The sequence below is a fragment of the Pteronotus mesoamericanus genome, unplaced genomic scaffold (genome assembly GCF_021234165.1).
Source record: "Pteronotus mesoamericanus isolate MK-2021 breed Mesoamerican mustached bat unplaced genomic scaffold, CSHL_Meso_final contig_1210, whole genome shotgun sequence".
NCBI classification, from domain to species: Eukaryota; Metazoa; Chordata; class Mammalia; order Chiroptera; family Mormoopidae; genus Pteronotus; species Pteronotus mesoamericanus.
In genome coordinates this window covers 593,002-609,779 of record NW_026555047.1, presented here as the reverse complement: position 1 = coordinate 609,779, position 16,778 = coordinate 593,002, and the positions used below count along the sequence as shown (strand labels likewise).

Here is a 16,778-nt window from a genome sequence, read left to right as displayed (position 1 = left end):
GTATTTTAGCCAGCAAGTGTTGTGATAATGCTGTGTAACAAAGTATACCAAAGCTAGGGGCTTCCACTATCATCGTGTATTCTCAGCTACAGGTCAGCTGGGCGCCTGCAGATCTAACCTTGGCTCAGCTGGTATTGGTTCCAAGCTTTGGGTTGGCCTATGTGTGTTCCATGCAGGGTGCAATGGAAAATGTTTAACAGCTGGATAGTGGGAGGGGGACATTAATTTGTCATCTTTGCCAGTGTCTATGGTGTGCCGATTTCTACTCCCACTGGCTGATTTCAGCTACCACTGTGACGTCACTGAATGCAGGGTTGGGAAGAGGTGTGCAGTAGTGGGTCATTATAGACTGTCTCACTGTATTCAGGCTGCTATAACAAAAATACTACAGATTGGGTGGTTTATAAATACAGGTGTTAATTTTTCACTGTTTTGGAAGCTGCAGGTCCAAGTTCAAGGTGCCAGTCGGTTCAGTGTCTGGTGAGAGCCAATTCCTGGTTCACAGGAGGTACCTTCTCTCTGTGCCCTCACATGGTAGAAGGGGAGGAGCTCTCTGGGGTCTCTTTTATAAGGGCAGTAATCCAATTCACAAGGGCTTTGCCATCATGACCTAATCACCTCCCAAGGCCCCACCTCTTAACACCATCACATTGGGGGTTAGGCTTCAAGATATGAATTTAGGGGGATGTGTTCAGTCCATACCATATACTATTTCCACCATATTGACAATACATATAAATAACATCAAAAGAATGGTACAATAGTAAAACAAATGGGAATAGTGAGTTTGAGTATTAATAACTTTGGCTTTAATTACAATTTATTTTATTGTATGATTCCATAATTTGAATTTTATTTCTGACTGTGTTTAAAAACCAAATCACAAAATTCTTAAATATTTAACAAGTGAGTGTGAGCCAGCTTCAGCACACCATCGGTTCCACGTCTGTGCTCATTTTCCTGGGCTAGCCTGGGACCAGGTACAACTTTTGAGCACCTGCCATCATTTGATTGGTCAGAACAAGTCACGGCCACCCACTCACACACACACACCCGTAGGTCAGGGATAGACTATTCCTAAGGCTGGAAGAATTCAACCTCACCTGACAAAGTGTGCTGACACAGGGAGGGATAAAGAATCTGAAGGAATAAAACAAGGACCTACATGTGCCATTGTGGCCATCCCTTTAAAAAAAAAACTATTGAGCTATGCCTAGGAAAAACTCACTTCTGTGTGTGTTTCTTTCACTCACACTAATGCCATGCTCACAACACTTCTAAAACCAGATATGTGGTCTTTTCCCCTATATAAAAGCAATTCTCCACAACATCACGTGGGAATCCTACAATTCAACTTACTTCTGACACCATCTACCTGGAGATGGCATCCGACCCTGCAGGTTAAGAGTTCAGTCTCATTAGACTATCCCTGCTTCTGACACCAATCACAAGTCCAGGTTGTCATCTGTGCTTCTGTCAGGCTATAGATTGTAGGTTACCACAACTTCTTCCTTGGGTTCAATTAAATTGTTAGAGCAGCTCACAGAACTCAAGGAAACAGTTTACTGTTTATTGATTATAAAAGAATATGATAGCCCTGACTGGTGTGGCTCAGTTGGTTGGATGTTGTCCAGCATAGTAAAAGGCTGCTGGTTCGATTCCTGGTTAGGGAACATACTTGGGTTGTGGGTTCAGTCCCCGGTCGGGGTGCATATGAGAGGCAATAGTTGTTTCTCTCTCATATTGGTATTTCTTTCTCTCCCTTTTCCCCTCCTTTCCCCTCTCTCTAAAATAAAAAAAAAAAACAAGACCAAACCTGTATTAAAAGGATACAATAAAGGACACAGATCAACAGGTGGAAGAAATGCATAAGACTAGGTATGTGAGAAGGGACGCAGAGCTTCCATGGCCTCTCCAAGCCCACAACGCTCCCCAAACCTCCACGTGTTCACAAACCCGGAAGCTCCCAAAGCCCTATAACTTCGGGATATTTATGAAGATTTCATCATGTAGGCATGATCAATTATTAACTCAATCTACACTTCCTCTCCCATCCCTGGAGGATGAGGGTGGAGCTGAAAGTTTCAAGCTTCTAACCATGGCTTGTTCTTTCTGCCCCATCCAGAGTCACCTTAGAACAAAAGACACTCCTCTCATCCAGGAAATTCCCAGGGATTTAGGGGCTCAGTGTCAGGAACCAGGGGTAGACATAAAATATTAGAACAAAAGATGCTCCTAAGTGCTCTTATCACTTAGAAAATTACAAGGGTTTTAGGAGTTTACAAGGTATAATTTACATACCATAGAATTCACCCTTTTCAATGTCTAACTCAGTGGTTTTTACTATACTCACAAAGTTGTGTGACCATCACTACTATCTAATTCTAGGACAGTTTCATCACCAAAAAAAAAACAACAAAAAAACCCATAACAATCAGTGGTCATTTCTCATCCCCTCCCCAGCCCCTGCCAATCACTGACCCACTTCCTGTCTCTCTGGGATTTGCCTGTTGTGGACACTCCACATAAATGGAATCACATACTATGTGGCCTTTTGTGGACATTTCACATAAATGGAATCACATACTATGTGGCCTTTTGTGTGCAGCTTCTCTCACTGAGAGTCATGTTTTCAAGGTCCATCCATGTTGTAGCGAGTGTCAGAGCTTCATTCTTTTTCATGGCCAAGTAGTATTCCATTACCTACTGATGGATGTTTGAGTTATTTCCACTTTTGGCAATTATAAATAATGCTGTTGTGAACATCCATGTACAAGTGTTTGTGTGAACATATACTTTCATGTCTTCATATGTAGTGGTGGAATTGCTGGGTCATATGATGCCTCTATGTTTAGCCTATAAGAAACTTTCAGACTGTTTTCCACAGTAGCTTCCTCCTTATACAGTTCCATCAGCAATGTACGTGTTCCAATTTCTGCACATCCTCTCCAACACTTAACTGTCTTTTTGATTTTAGCCATACTAGTGGGTATGAAGTGATATATCATTGTTGTATTGATTTGCATTTCCCTGAGGGTTAATGACGTTGAGCATCTTTTCATGAGCTCATTGCCATTTGTGCAACCTTCTTTGGAGCAACTCAGATTTTTTTGCCTCTTTAAATTGGGTTTTTTATTAAGTTGTAAGAGTTCTTTATATATTCTAGATACGTGTCTCTTCTCAGATATCTGATATGCAAATATTTTCTGTGATTCTGTATATTGTCTTTTCGTTTTCTCAGTGGTGTCCTTTGAAGCACAAAAGTTTTCATTCTGATGATATGTAATTTACCTATATTATGTACATTCTTCTGAATATCTTTCGGTGAACAAGTGCTCTCATTTCTTAGTTATATATCCAAGACTGGAATCTCTGGGTCATGGGTATAAGAATGTTAGTTTTAACAGTTGGCACAAGAGTTGGAACAGTTTTCCAAAGAATTGACAATTCCAGCAGCAGTGGACATTATTCCGGTGCTATTTGTTCTCACCAACACTTGGTTTTGTCAACAATTTTGTTGAATGAATATACTCACATAAGGTGATTGTTAAGGTGCCCATCTGGCAGATTAAGAAGCTGGGTCTTAGAGAGGAAGGTGGCTTGCCCTGGTGACCCAGAAGGTCAATGACTTGAGCCATTTGGCTCAAAGTCAAAAAACACCTTCTGCTTCTGCCTTTGAAGGGCAGAGTGCTTAGGGCTATGCTTGGTGAGTGGGTGAGTGAGTGTGCACCTCCTGCCCTAGAGATACCAATTAAGCTGCTTCAGGCCCCTGGTGCCTGGGGAAGGGGTCCCAGCAATTAAGCCATCATCTTGCATCACCTGTGGTCCTCGTAACCGCAAACAGGTCTGCAGGGAGGACATAGAGAGGATGGCAACTTCTGTCAAGACAGCAGTACCAGTCAGGCCACCAGGGAGGTGACTAAGGAGATGGAGGGGTCAGGTCTGGGCCAGTGCTCCACCAGGAGCTTAACCTGACAGCATAATCCTGGGCACCGCTTTCCCCAGTTGTAAAGTCGGGTTATGATATTCCCTGTTGGCCTAATCTCATGGGAATAAGGAAGGGCGAAGGTGTTAATTATGCTAACATTGATGATAATGAGCATATATATTGATCATTTAAAACAAGTTTTGTTCCCTGGCTGGTGTGGCTCAGTGGATTGAGTGCTGGCCTGCAAATTGAAAGGTCACTGGTTCGATTCTCAGTAAGGGCACATGTCTGGGCTGGGCCCAGGTCCCCAGCTGGGGGCACGTGAGGGGCAACAGATTGATGCATCTCTTGCATGCTTCTCTCCCTCTCTTTCTCACTGCCTTCCCCTGTAAAAGTAAATACATTTAAAAAAATAAATAAGATAAAATAAGCTTTGTTTTATTTAATGCCCATATATGGTTCATATAAAAATCTCAGGATCAGGATCCTTGTCCAAAACATAATCATCAAAAAGGCAGAATGGGAATTTGAACTCACTTCTATTTCTACCTGGTAGTCTCACCTTTGATATACACCCCCACGCCACCTGCCGTGGGAAGAAGGCTCTAATTGGACCTCAGCTGGCTAGAGCTGTAGGCCCCTGATAGGCTACTTCCCAACCTATGGCTGGCTGCTATGGTCAGGCAGCCAATCTCTGTCAAGGAACTATGGTCACATGACAGCATCACATTATAACAAATACGGCTACCCAGGCTCCAGGAAGTACCTGGGACCAATTTTCCAAAAGGCTGCTATGGGTTTTGCAGGTGCTTGGACTTCTGGGTAGGAATGCCACCTAAAATACAGTACTGCTCAGTTAAATTTGAATTTCAGATAAACGATAAATTTTATTTAGTGAAGCATGTTCCATTTGGGACCTACTTACAATAAAAAAAATTGTCTGTTGTTATCTGAAATTCAATTCTAACAGAATCCTGTGTATATAAATATGATGATCCTAATTCCAGGCACTCTCTACTGCAGACAGTTCATGGGGAGGAAAGGGAAAAAGGACAGAAGGAAGAAGCTAATGAGGAAATTTGTCCCTGCATGGGGAATAAATCTGTGGGTTGTTGACCCTGGCCCCACCTGCTTCAGTCATATTGCAGCCCCAGCCTCTCCCAACACCTTTCTCTTCTTTCCTCCTATGAAGAGGACAGTTGAAACATGCCTTATTTCTCTCTCTTCTGATGCTCACAACATCCACTGGAACGTCATCGGAACAAATTTACTGACCCCATTATACTAATAATGGTTCTAGCAAAAGTTCTGGCTAGTCCAACATTACATAGAAAAACTAAATCTGAAGATCTGGGATTAACAGCAGCCAATTCCAGCTTCCTTCTCTGTTTCAGAAACAGCCCATTTCCCACCACTGTCCCCTTCACTGGTAAATGCATCTGACCAAGACCTCTAAGGACACAATTAGGGTCCCAGAAAGTTAGATTTATGAATTTTGTGAAGCAAGAGAGACCACATGTAGAAGTATGGGGTGCCTCACCAAAGAGCAAGAGCGAGAGAGAGAGAGACTGATCATGGAATTTGTGGGGAGAAATAAAGTTTAGGTAATATTTACACGAAACATAGTTTGATAGACTGAAAGCTAGGCAGAGCTATGTGTAGAGGTTGGCACTAAGCTTAGGATAAGAAGCAGATGCAGGGCCCTGTTTCCTTGGAAACTACCAAGTAGAGTGTTGTGTCTAGACATCCTTTATTTTGAAGTTCTGCACCTGGGTTGGAAATTCAGGCTACTTCTTTGGATCGAAGTGAGCTTGCCAGGGTTCAGACACTCCCGGCAAGAGTAAGATATTGTCTGCTCATCACTGGGACTGAAAACAGCAAAGATTCTGACAGTCTATGACTTTAGAGAACAATGTATCCTTAATACATTAATATCCTTAATGTAATTAACAAAAGCCGATTGCAAAAACTCACATGACATATCCCTGACAGATTACTTTGGACACTAAAAAGGCTACAACATCCAGAACCCAGAACTTGGTTTCTAACCATCCGCCAGTAAGAGGAACCAGAGCTCCATGGAGAAATGGCTGATTTTAGATTGAGACAAGAAATATACAAGATGAGCCTGGAGCAGCTTGTAATACCAAAAAGTAAGTGTTTAAAAAATTTACCACAATGATGGAGGTACGTCAAAGGGACACAGGAACCAATTGAAAGAGCTTCCAATACCCAAAGATAAAACAATTTTTGTGACAAGATAAAATAGTATTGGATTATAACCCAAAATATAACATAAATATCCATGTCTCCATATTGATATAAACAAATGATTAATAAACAATAGACAGATCTCCCAGGCAGAAGGATTCATAATAAATTACATGAATATTCAGCTTTCTAGGAGAAGAAGTATAACTTCTCCTCACAAGTGTGGGCTGTGCATGGTGACTTCCTTCCAAATAGTACACAGTGGAAAAGGGGGAGTAAATTTATAGTGGAGAACTGACAAACATACCTCATCCAGGGAAGGTCAACATTAATAGTGATAAGTCATGGTGACCCATGACTCTTAATATGATGGGCTGAGAAGAGCCCTTTACCTCTGAGGTCTTCCTCTGAGAACCTTCAGTCTAGCCATGAGAAAAACACTTAACAAACCACAATTTAGGGACACTTTCTGCCTCTGAATTGGTGTTTAGACCATTTACATTTAATAAGTATCAATATGGTTGGTCGGGTTTAAATCTACCATCTTGCTATTTGCTATTTGTCCCTTCTGTTCTTTGTAATCTTTTCTTCATTTGCCTTATTTTATTTTTAAAAATATTTTATTTATTTATTTATATAGAGAGGAAGGGAGGGAGAAAGAGAGAGAGAGAGAGAAAAACATTGATGTGTGAGAGATACACTGATTGGTTGCCTCTCATACACCCCCAACTGGGTACGTGGCTGGCAACCCAGGCATGTGCTGTGACTGGGTATTGAACCGGTGACCTTTAGGTTCACAGGCCAGCACTCAAAACACTGAGCCACACCAGCCAGGGCAATACACAAATCTTTTAAAAATAAAATAAAATACCCTAAAATAGCCCTACCTACTTAATGAGGGAGCAGGTCCCCACTTTTGTAAACCCTATGTTTGGCCCTCTATTGCTTTCTTCCTGCTCACAGACACTTGGGGCCCTGCCTATCACAGCACAGGCTAACAGCTTGAGCTCTGGAGCTAGACCAACCCAGCTCAACCACTGACTAATCACTTGTGACTCAGGCAAGTTACTGAACCCATCCAAACCTCAGTTTTTTTCATCTGCAAAATGTGATATTTATAAATTATGGTTGGGGGACAAATGACCCCCCTTTGAACGATGTCCACATCCTAATCCCTGGAAACTGTGAATGTTAGGTTATGTGGGAAAGGGGAATTAAGGTTATAGACAGAATTAAAGTTGTGAATTAGCTGACCCTAAATTGAGTTTATCCATAACCAGCTGGGTAGACCCAAAGCAATCACAAGGCACCTTAAAAGTGGAAGAAGGTCAGAGAGATGGCAGCTTGAGAAAGAGCCTGATGCTGCTGGCCTTAAAGATGCAGGAAGGGACCACAATCCAAGGAATGCAGGCAGATTCTAGAGGCTGGAAAAGGCAAGGGAATGGATCCTCCACTAGGCCCTCCAGAAGAGAATGCAGCCCTGCAGACACCTTGATTTTAGCGGTCAGTGTTCTCCAGAGAAATAATATGTGTGATAATAAATTTGTGTTATTTTAAGCTACTAAATTTGCAGTTCTTTGTTACAGCAGCCATAGGAAATGGATACAAGAAGAACGTCCTTCAAGGGATCCTTGTAGGATCAAGTGAGATTATATGCAAGGTGCATGGCCCAATCCAGGCATGCAATCAGTGCTTAATAATTGGAAGTGGTTTAATTGCCAAAATCCCCCAATACAGGGAACTTGGAAGCCCTGTACTTCAGAGAGATCAGTGGGCTGGATCTCAGAGTAGAAGAAATTGGCAGCAATTCTTCCATTCTGTGCAGTCATGCTGTCACTTCTGAGACTTTACTGTGGGCTGTGAAGGGCCATCAGCTCTGCCATTTCCCTTCTCAGCAAAATTTGCTGAAATCACTGAGAATTCCCAGAGGAGCTGGCGACAGACGTTATTTCATCCTATGGATGCCTGTCTTTACCATGAAAAGACTCCCTGCTCATGGTCCTGGGGGTTCTTGGGTATCATAAAGGCCATCAGCATAGTAAGAATGGTCACAAGCTAAATTTCCACTGGAAGGAAATGCTGTGTAATGGGGAGTTGAGGTGTCTGGGATTCTGTGTGGCATGAAAGAGGGCAGATAAATAATTCACTGCTTCTTGTGCTTTGAACCCCAGTAATCAAGGGCTCAACTAACCACAATACCGAGGGCCAAGTATAGCGGGAGAACGTTGGCGAGGTTCATGCTACATTTGGGGATATGCAAGAGGAAATTGCAAGAGGCGAGTGTTCTGCTGCCTTACATTAGGGGCTGGCACATTCTCTGCAGAGGACTTTGGAGTAAATACCTTTGGCTTTGCAGCCCAGGTGGTCTCTGTCACAACAGTCAACTATGCAGTTGTAGGGGGAAAGGTGCCACAGATGATGTGTAAACAAATGCGCGTGGTTGTGATCCAATAAAACTTTATTTATGAAAACAAGGGGTAGACTGGATTAGATCCTGTCTTACACCAATCCTCCTTAGGGGAGAAGGAATGGGCCCTTACAGCCTCCCAAAAGGGTCTCGAGATCTGGAAGCTTCCATTCTTGTCCTCTTGCTGTCATTAGAACATCACGATGTACAAAAGCCTGGCTCTCCTACTGTGGGATGAGACCACAAACAGCAGGACTGAGCCCTCTAGGTGGGTCAGCCTGCAACTGACCCACTACACGACCCCACACATGTGAGTGGCAAGGCCAGCAGAACTGTCCAGATGGGCCCAGTCCAGATTGCTGACATACAGAACAAAGAGCAAACTGAACAATGGTCGTTTTAATCCTAGTCAGGAGGACAGGGATATCTGCTCTGACAGCTCTCCCAGGAAGCCCTGCAAATGCACATGGCAAAGGGTGCGGATGTGCACAGTCCTACTGCAGGGAGACCCAAACAGTCGGGAGAGGCAATTTCTTCCTCCCTTCCAGTGCTGACGGCTGTACTGTGTTTCTTACAAGTCAAGAAGAGCTGCATACATGCAAGCATATCTTAAGTATGTGTATACGTATATTTAAATATAATTATCAGCTTGTTCAGCACCTTGCTTTTTTCACCTAACGTCATTATGTCATATACACCTTTCTCCACGTGGACATCTTTCGGACATCGTTCCAAAGTTATGTCTGCTGGATGAGCTTAAACTCGGCATACAGATTTATGCTTCTTCCCTGCTGACACAGAGGCATCTGTGCCTCCAGTCCTGCCAAGAATGATCTCACTGACCCCAGGACAAAGCAAATGAGGCAGCCCACAGGGTTCTAGATTCCTATGGCACAAGCCTACCTTTGTCTGCAAAGCTGGTTAGGTCAGTGTGATTCTATGTGCTGCCATTGTTGTTTTTTAAATTAAATTATATAGGTTTCAGGTAGGTGTACAATTGTATAATACATCATCTGTATCTTTTTAAAATTGCAACAGAATGTAAATAAAATTTACCATTTTAATCATTTTTCAGTGCACTGCTCAGTGGCATTAAGTACCTTCATATTGTTGTGCAACCATCCCCACTCTCTGTCTCCAGAACTTTCTCATCTTCCCAAATCGACACTGTCCCTGTCAAACACGGACTCTCCCTCCCAAGCCCCTGGCACTGGCTATCCACTGTCTGCCTATAGGTTTGACTCCTCTAGCGGCCTCCTATGAGTGGAATCCCACAGCATCTATCCTTTGTGTCTGGCTATGTCGCTGAGCTTAACATTCTCAAGGTTCATCCACGTCGTAGCATGGGTCAGAATTTCCTTCTTCCTTTTTATGGCTGAATAATATTCTAGTGTGTGGATGGACCGCATTTTATTTATCCATTCATCTGTTGATGGAAATTGGAGGTGTTCCTGCCTTTTGAGTATTGTGAATGATGCTTCTACAAACATTGGTTTACAGTATTGAGTCCCTGTTTTCAATTCTTTTGGATATATACCTAGGCATAGAATCAGTGGATCATATGGTTTAACTATGTTTAACTGTTCCAGGAACTGTCAGACTGTTTTCCGCAATAGCAAACCATTTCACACTCCCACCAACATAGACCTAGTTTTATGTTATTCTTTTTTTTAAATTATTATTTGAGGGGTGACATACAAACAAAAAGGACACAAATGCACTGATGTCAAGTGAATACTTAATAAATTTTATCCCTTTCTCTCCAAGTAACTGCCACTTGGACCATAATGTGGAACACACCTGTCCCCCAAGAAGTCCCATATGGCCCTTCCCAGTCAACACCCCCCAGCGATGACAACCTCTGTCTAACTTAACATCACTAATTAGTTTTTCCTGTTTTTGAACTTTGTATACACGGAGTTATAAAGTAAGTATTGTTTTTTTGTGTGTTTGACTGCCTCTTCATCTAACCACTATGGTTGAGACTCATCCAATCTGGTGCATGTGTCAGTAATTCTCTCCTTAAATGCTGTGTGATGTCCCTTTGTATGAAGATACAATTTATTCACCCATTCTGATTTGGAAGAACATTGAAATTGTTTCTGGTTGCCAGCTATCATGAATAAAGCCATGGAGAACATTCTAATGAACCTCTTTCAGTGGTGACTTAGACACTCATTTCTCTCGGATGTTCCCCCCAACAAGGGGAACTGCTTCAACACAGAGTGCATGTAATTAGCTCCTGTGGGTCCTGCCAAACAGTTGTCCAACATGGCTGCTCCATTTGCATTCCTACCAGTAAAGCATTGGAGTTCTAGTAACTTTCCATCCTGACCGATACCAGATATTGTCAGTCTCTTTACTTTTGGCTCTTTGGAGGAGGGGAATGTCCCCCATGCTTTCATAGGTAATAGTGGTGCTCTGGCTGGTGTGGCTCAGTGGATTCAGTGCTGATCTGTGGACCAAAAGGTTGCTGGTTTGATTTCCTAGCTTGGGGCGGATGAGAGGCAACCAACTGATATTTCTCTTGCACATTGATGTTTCTCTCCCTCTCCTTCTCTCGCCCTTCTCCTCTCTCTAAAAGTAAGTAAAATCTTAAAAAATAGACAATAGTGGCCAGGTGATCAAGGTTAACACCATCAGTCACAGGTCCTGTTGATGGCGTATACCCTTCGTGCGATCCGATGAGAAGAGCACTTTATCTGTTTGGGTCTTCCTCCTCATATCCCATAACTCTAGTCTAACCATAAGAGAAACACCAGAAGAAAAAAAATCACAAAAAAATTAAGGGACAAAATGTCTGAGCAGTACTCCTCAAAACTTTCAAGGTATCAAAACCCAGGGAAGTCTGAGAAACTGTCATAGCTCAGAGGAGACTAGGACAGAAAAGGATGTTAGGGGAAAACTAAGAAAATTCAAATAAAGTCTGGACTTTAGTTGATAATAATGTATCAGGATTGGTCCTTTAGTATCCACGAATGTATCATACTAATGTGATATGCTACAAATAAAGGGAACTGGGTGCAGGGTTTGTAGGCATAGGAACACTCAGTCCAATATTTATTACTTCTTTGGTAAAGTGTATTGAACAAAGATAATACTGTTATTTCCTTGATTTGAACATGCCTGGGATTCTTTTCATCTTCACATTATTTATATCTGGATGTATGCATCTTAAAAGCAATAACAATGGAATGTTCCCAGCCCCTGGGCGGGTGTGGGCTGTGAGCAGGGGGTCTGCTCTGGAGCTGGAGAATAAAACCATGGGGGAAGTGTGACACCTCTGTAAGTCCTTAGAGCCACAGGACAGGATGAGCCAGGTTACTTAGGGATTGATTCTGACATGGCCAGTGCCCTGGCCTTTTCTGTTGGACATGACTGTTTTGAGAGTCCAATAGCCAGCATCAGTGTCTTGTACCTGAGGACACGTCCAGGACTGTGCCGGCCGGAAGTGCCTGGGAATTCATGCTTCCATTCAACCCACCCTCCAAAATTGATAGGTTTTGGTGTAGTACCCTAGTCCCCTTGCCTCTAGGGTGGGCTAATTCCGAGATGTGTGCACCCAGCCCCACTAATGGTGAAGATCCAACTGCCCCCTGTGGCAGCTGGCAGGAGAAGCAGTCTTTTTCGGTGCCTTCTCTTCCTCTTCCCCACCTGCCGCACCATGCCGTTGTTGTCTGCACCTCTCAAATCAACAACCTGCACTCAAGCCCTCATTCTCAGAGTCTCGGGGAGCTCAACCTGTGATGGGACAGTGACAATGATGAGAGGAAGTACTTGGGAAAGAGATGAGTCGAGGGCCGCAGAGACCATCGCAGCGGGGGGCCAGTCCCAGAACTCCAGCTCTGAGTGGTAGGCGGGATCTGCATGGTGTTTGTCGCTTTGTCCACAAAGCTTGTCTGAATCCCACCCCGCTGCCCCTTTCCAGGACATCTCAGGACGCAGAGGGGAACAGGATAGAGTCCCTGCCCTCATGGATTCTGAAGGAACCAACAGGTCAGAAAAATGACAGCGGGGCCTCCCTTGGCACTGCTGACGCTGGGGCTGAGTCATTCCCTGTGGGGGTGTCCTGAGCACTGTGGGGTGTTGAGCACCACCCCTGACCCACACCCAGTGGATGCCAGGAGTACCCTCATTTGTGACAATTACAGATGTCTCCAGTCATTGCATAGTATCCCCCAGGGAGCAGAGTCATCCTGGTGAAAACAGCTGTGTTGAAGCTGCCAGCATGGCCCTGGGCAATGTCAGTCCCTTTAAGGTCAGTGCCTGCACTGAAAGCTGTCCCTCCCTCCACCCCTTCCCCTGCTTTAAGGCTCCCTGTAACGTTAGAGGCTCCCTGTAATCGCCTCCATGGAACAAGTTACATCTTGCCAGTTCATTGTTCACTGCCCTCTCTTAGAACAGGAGTGAGGACAGGGATTCTCAACTGCTCTCTTGGCTGTTATGTCCCCAACACCAGGATGAGTGTCTACTATGTTGTAGGTGCTTAATAAACATTAGCTGAATAAAGAGTTGAACAAAGGTGTGAATGGATGAACGAATAAAGGGTTAGAAAGAAGGAAGGAAGGAAGGAGGAGATGTCCTTTCCAGCTGTGTGGGAAGATCAAGCAAAGGGTTAATCTTAAATGGACTGACTGACCATCCAGTTTGCCTGGGACCAAGAGGTTCCCTGGATTACTGGGATGGTTGGTCGCCCTACCTAACAGTAATAACAACTGCAACAGCAAGAGTGACAGTAAATAACCTCTACTGACCGGACACTGTTTTAGCACTTTCTACATTATCTCACTCAACCCTCACAAACATCCTGATATCAGGACTGAGCTGCGGCTGTTTGTCAGAGCTTAAGTGATTTACCCAAGGACCCAGGCAAGGAAGGGTAGGCCAGCGCTGGAATTCTGGTGGTACAGGGGGTACAAGGTATTTCCTGGGGGATCGCCTTGTTTGGGGGAGGTACAGGAAGGTTCTGGAGAAACTGAGGGGAGAGTGAAAGTGACACCAGAGGGCGGAGTCTGAGGAAGAATGTTCTGTACAGGGGAACAGCACATGTAGATAGTACTGGGCCCAAAGTCCCACCAGGCCAGGGCTTGCTTTGATATCCCTCATATGGGGGGTAGGAGTGCACATGGGGAGGGTTTGGACAGCAGTGGCTGCTGTGAGCCACTCTCTGGTTGGCTGCCTGAACTAGGGTCTGAGAGGACCCTGGGGGTCTCTCTGCAGAAAGTGGGGGAAAGGAGACATAGAGGAGGAGGGAGGAATGGGGGAGAGATGAAAGAGGAAAGGGGGAGAAAGAGATATGGATGGGGACAGAGAGATCTGGGAGGAGGACGGAAGAAAGTCGGGGGAGAGAGAGAGAAGAGAGAGGAGAGAAGGAGGAAGGGAGAGAAGTAAAGGAAGAGGAGAGGGAGTTTCCTGAGCTACTGGCTCCAGCTGCTGCTGTGTCTTATGGGATGAAAGCTTAAAATAGCTCCTAGTGTGGGGAGCCTGTGAGCCTGGGAGCCTAGGAGCCCGGGAACCTGGGAGTCCAAACGACTGACTCTCCTCCCTGGTAGGAAGAGGGGTGGCTACGAGTTTTGGGTGTCTCAGGCTGGAAAAGAGGGTACTGAGAATGGACAGGGCACGAGCCCCTCCCTCCAGGACCTCCCAGGCCGTTCTTGACTCACAAAGCTGAACCACTCCTGGCTGTGAACATCTCTGCGTAACCACCCACCCCCGCTTGGTATCCACCATCCAGACTTCTAACCTCTCAGTCAGTGGACCTTGGTTGGGGCTTCCCACAAATGGAAACGACCACATCTCCTCTTTCAGATCTGGTCCCTTTCCCTCAGCAATGTGTGAGAATCACCCACAGGAGTGTGTGTGCTGCTGTCAGAACTCCTCAAGGCTCCACTCTCCGCCTTCCCACCTTAAGTCTGTGTGAACTTGGGTAATTTGCTGAACATTTCTGGCCCTCAGGCACCTTCCCCTAGGAAGAACAACATCGCCTGTCCTCCTGGGCAATTGTGACACTTAGGTGAGATACTGAAAAGACAAGTGGTTGGCTCCCTAGCTACACAGAGCCAACATACATATATAACATATATAATATAGTCACATACACGTACATGTATACAATGTATATACATAGATATATAAATATATAGCTGGCACAGAGCTGTGCTCAATTGTCAGTCAGATGGCTGTGTTAGTTAGGCTGTCCAAACAGAAACCATGGAATGTGTGTGTGTGTGTACACACTTATGTACATACATACAATACACATACACACCTATATATAAGTATGGCTGTATAATATACAATATGTATACACATATATAATACACATATAATATGTACACGTACATATATACTATACATATATCTATATATGTTTATGTAGATGTGTATAAAGTACATATATACTTTATATATACTATAGTATATATACAGTACATATAAATATATGGGTGTGGATATATACATTTATGTGTATAATATACACACATATAGCTATGTATTATATACACACACATATAAATATATGTATAGGTGTGTATATATAGTATTTTTATTGCGTTGGCCAAAAAGTCTGTTACATTTTTTCCATACAATGGCTCTAGTATTGCTTAGTTGTCTTTATTCAAAATAATTTTGTTAGATTACATTGTGACAGCTGTCATTCAGCGTGCATTAAAAAAAGTTATAAAAATTGGTGAATTTTATTCAGCAGCCATTTTAATATTGAAGATGGAAGAAAATATGCAATATTTTTAGTGTATCGTGCTTTATTCAGAAAAGGTAAAAACGCAACTGAAACACAAAGATTTGCGCAGTGTATGGAAAAGGTGCTGTGAATGACTGACCGACCACGTTAAAAGTGGTTTGCAAAGTTTCTTGGTACTACTGACACTTTGGTCAAATAATTCTTTGCTGTGGGGCTGTCTTATGCATTGGAAGATGTTTCCAGTCCCCGGCCCCTACCCACTAGAAACCAATAGTGGGAGATAGCTGACACACTCAAAATACCCAAATCAATAAAATTATTGGTGACAATTAAAAATATATCTTTTACGGAAAAAATGCAACGGACTTTTGGGACAATGCAATATGTGCATGACACACACACACACATACTGTATACACACGTTTACATATACACTATATATGCGCACTCATAAACGTGTGCATATTTGCTATGTATACACGTGTAAACTATTAAACACATACATTTATAGAGTTTTATGTCAAGGTTTTGGCTCACCTTACGGTGCTGCCATCATGTCAGAAATCTCCAGTGCGCGCCCGCAGCTGGGAACCCGGGGAAGAGCTGATGTTGCAGCTGGAGTCCTCAGGCTGTTAGAAGCTGAGTTCCCTCTTTCTAGGAAACTTAATTTTCTCGTAAGTTCCACCCACATTACGGCAGCACAATCTCCTTTGCACGAAGCCGGCTGGTTTCAGTGTTAATCTCATCTGAAAAATACCTAGGGGCTACATCTGAGATAAAGTTTGGGGGCTTGAAGCCTGGCCCAGCAAACAAAAAGATTAACTATCCCTTGGCATTTGTGACATTTATCTTTCCCCATGACTACTGTCAGTTAAACCGGCAGCCATGGGGTAGGTAGGTTACTTCTCCCTTGCTAGCATTGAGTGCCTACGGTCTGGGCCTAGCAGATGCTCAATTAGCGGCATTCCGGTTGAGCGAGTTCTCTACTTCGAGCTGGAGCGAAGGCCTGGATTCCGGCGATCATATGTAATAACGAATTATGGATTAATTTTGCGGGGGGCGGGGGAGGCTGTCCCCTCCTTTCAAGGGCGGGGCTCGAACACCCAACCCTATACCCCGCAGGGTCTCCCCAGGTGCCCGCTTCAGCTGGCTGGGGCCGCCGGGGGCAGCCGAGGACGCGCGTGCGTGCGTTCGTGCGGGAGAGTCCATGGAGCGGGACGGCAGGGGAGACGCATGCGGCGCAGCGGGCGGGGCAGCGGGCGCGCGCTGCCGCATCGCGCCGGCCACCCCCGCGCGCGCGTGTAGAGTGGTTCGGCCCGGTCCCGGGCTCATTGTGCTCGCCTCACGCCGGACCAAGATGGCGGCGGCGCTGGAGGCCCCGGTCCTGTGACTACAAAGAGGGAGCCGGGGGCCGGACGGGAGCGCAGCGGTGGCGGCGGCGGCTGCGGCCGAGGCCCAGGCCAGGCCCCCTCCCCTCAGCCTCCCTCCCGCCCTACTTCACTCTACCGCCCCGCCCCCGCCGGCGGCGC

The 16,778-nt window shown here is 44.7% G+C and overlaps 1 protein-coding gene across 2 annotated transcripts in view; it reads right to left on the bottom strand.

Annotated features, from left to right (window-relative positions):
* The window catches only part of AP3D1 (adaptor related protein complex 3 subunit delta 1), a 65,223-nt gene extending 49,416 nt beyond the window's left edge, over positions 1-15,807 (bottom strand). The window contains exon 1 of one of the 2 annotated variants that reach the window (XM_054587074.1): positions 15,787-15,807. The gene's annotated coding sequence lies outside the window, so the exon portion shown is untranslated. The remainder of the gene's footprint in view (positions 1-15,786) is intronic. The other variant, XM_054587084.1, reaches the window with a different exon arrangement.
* Between the last annotated feature and the right edge of the window lie 971 nt (positions 15,808-16,778).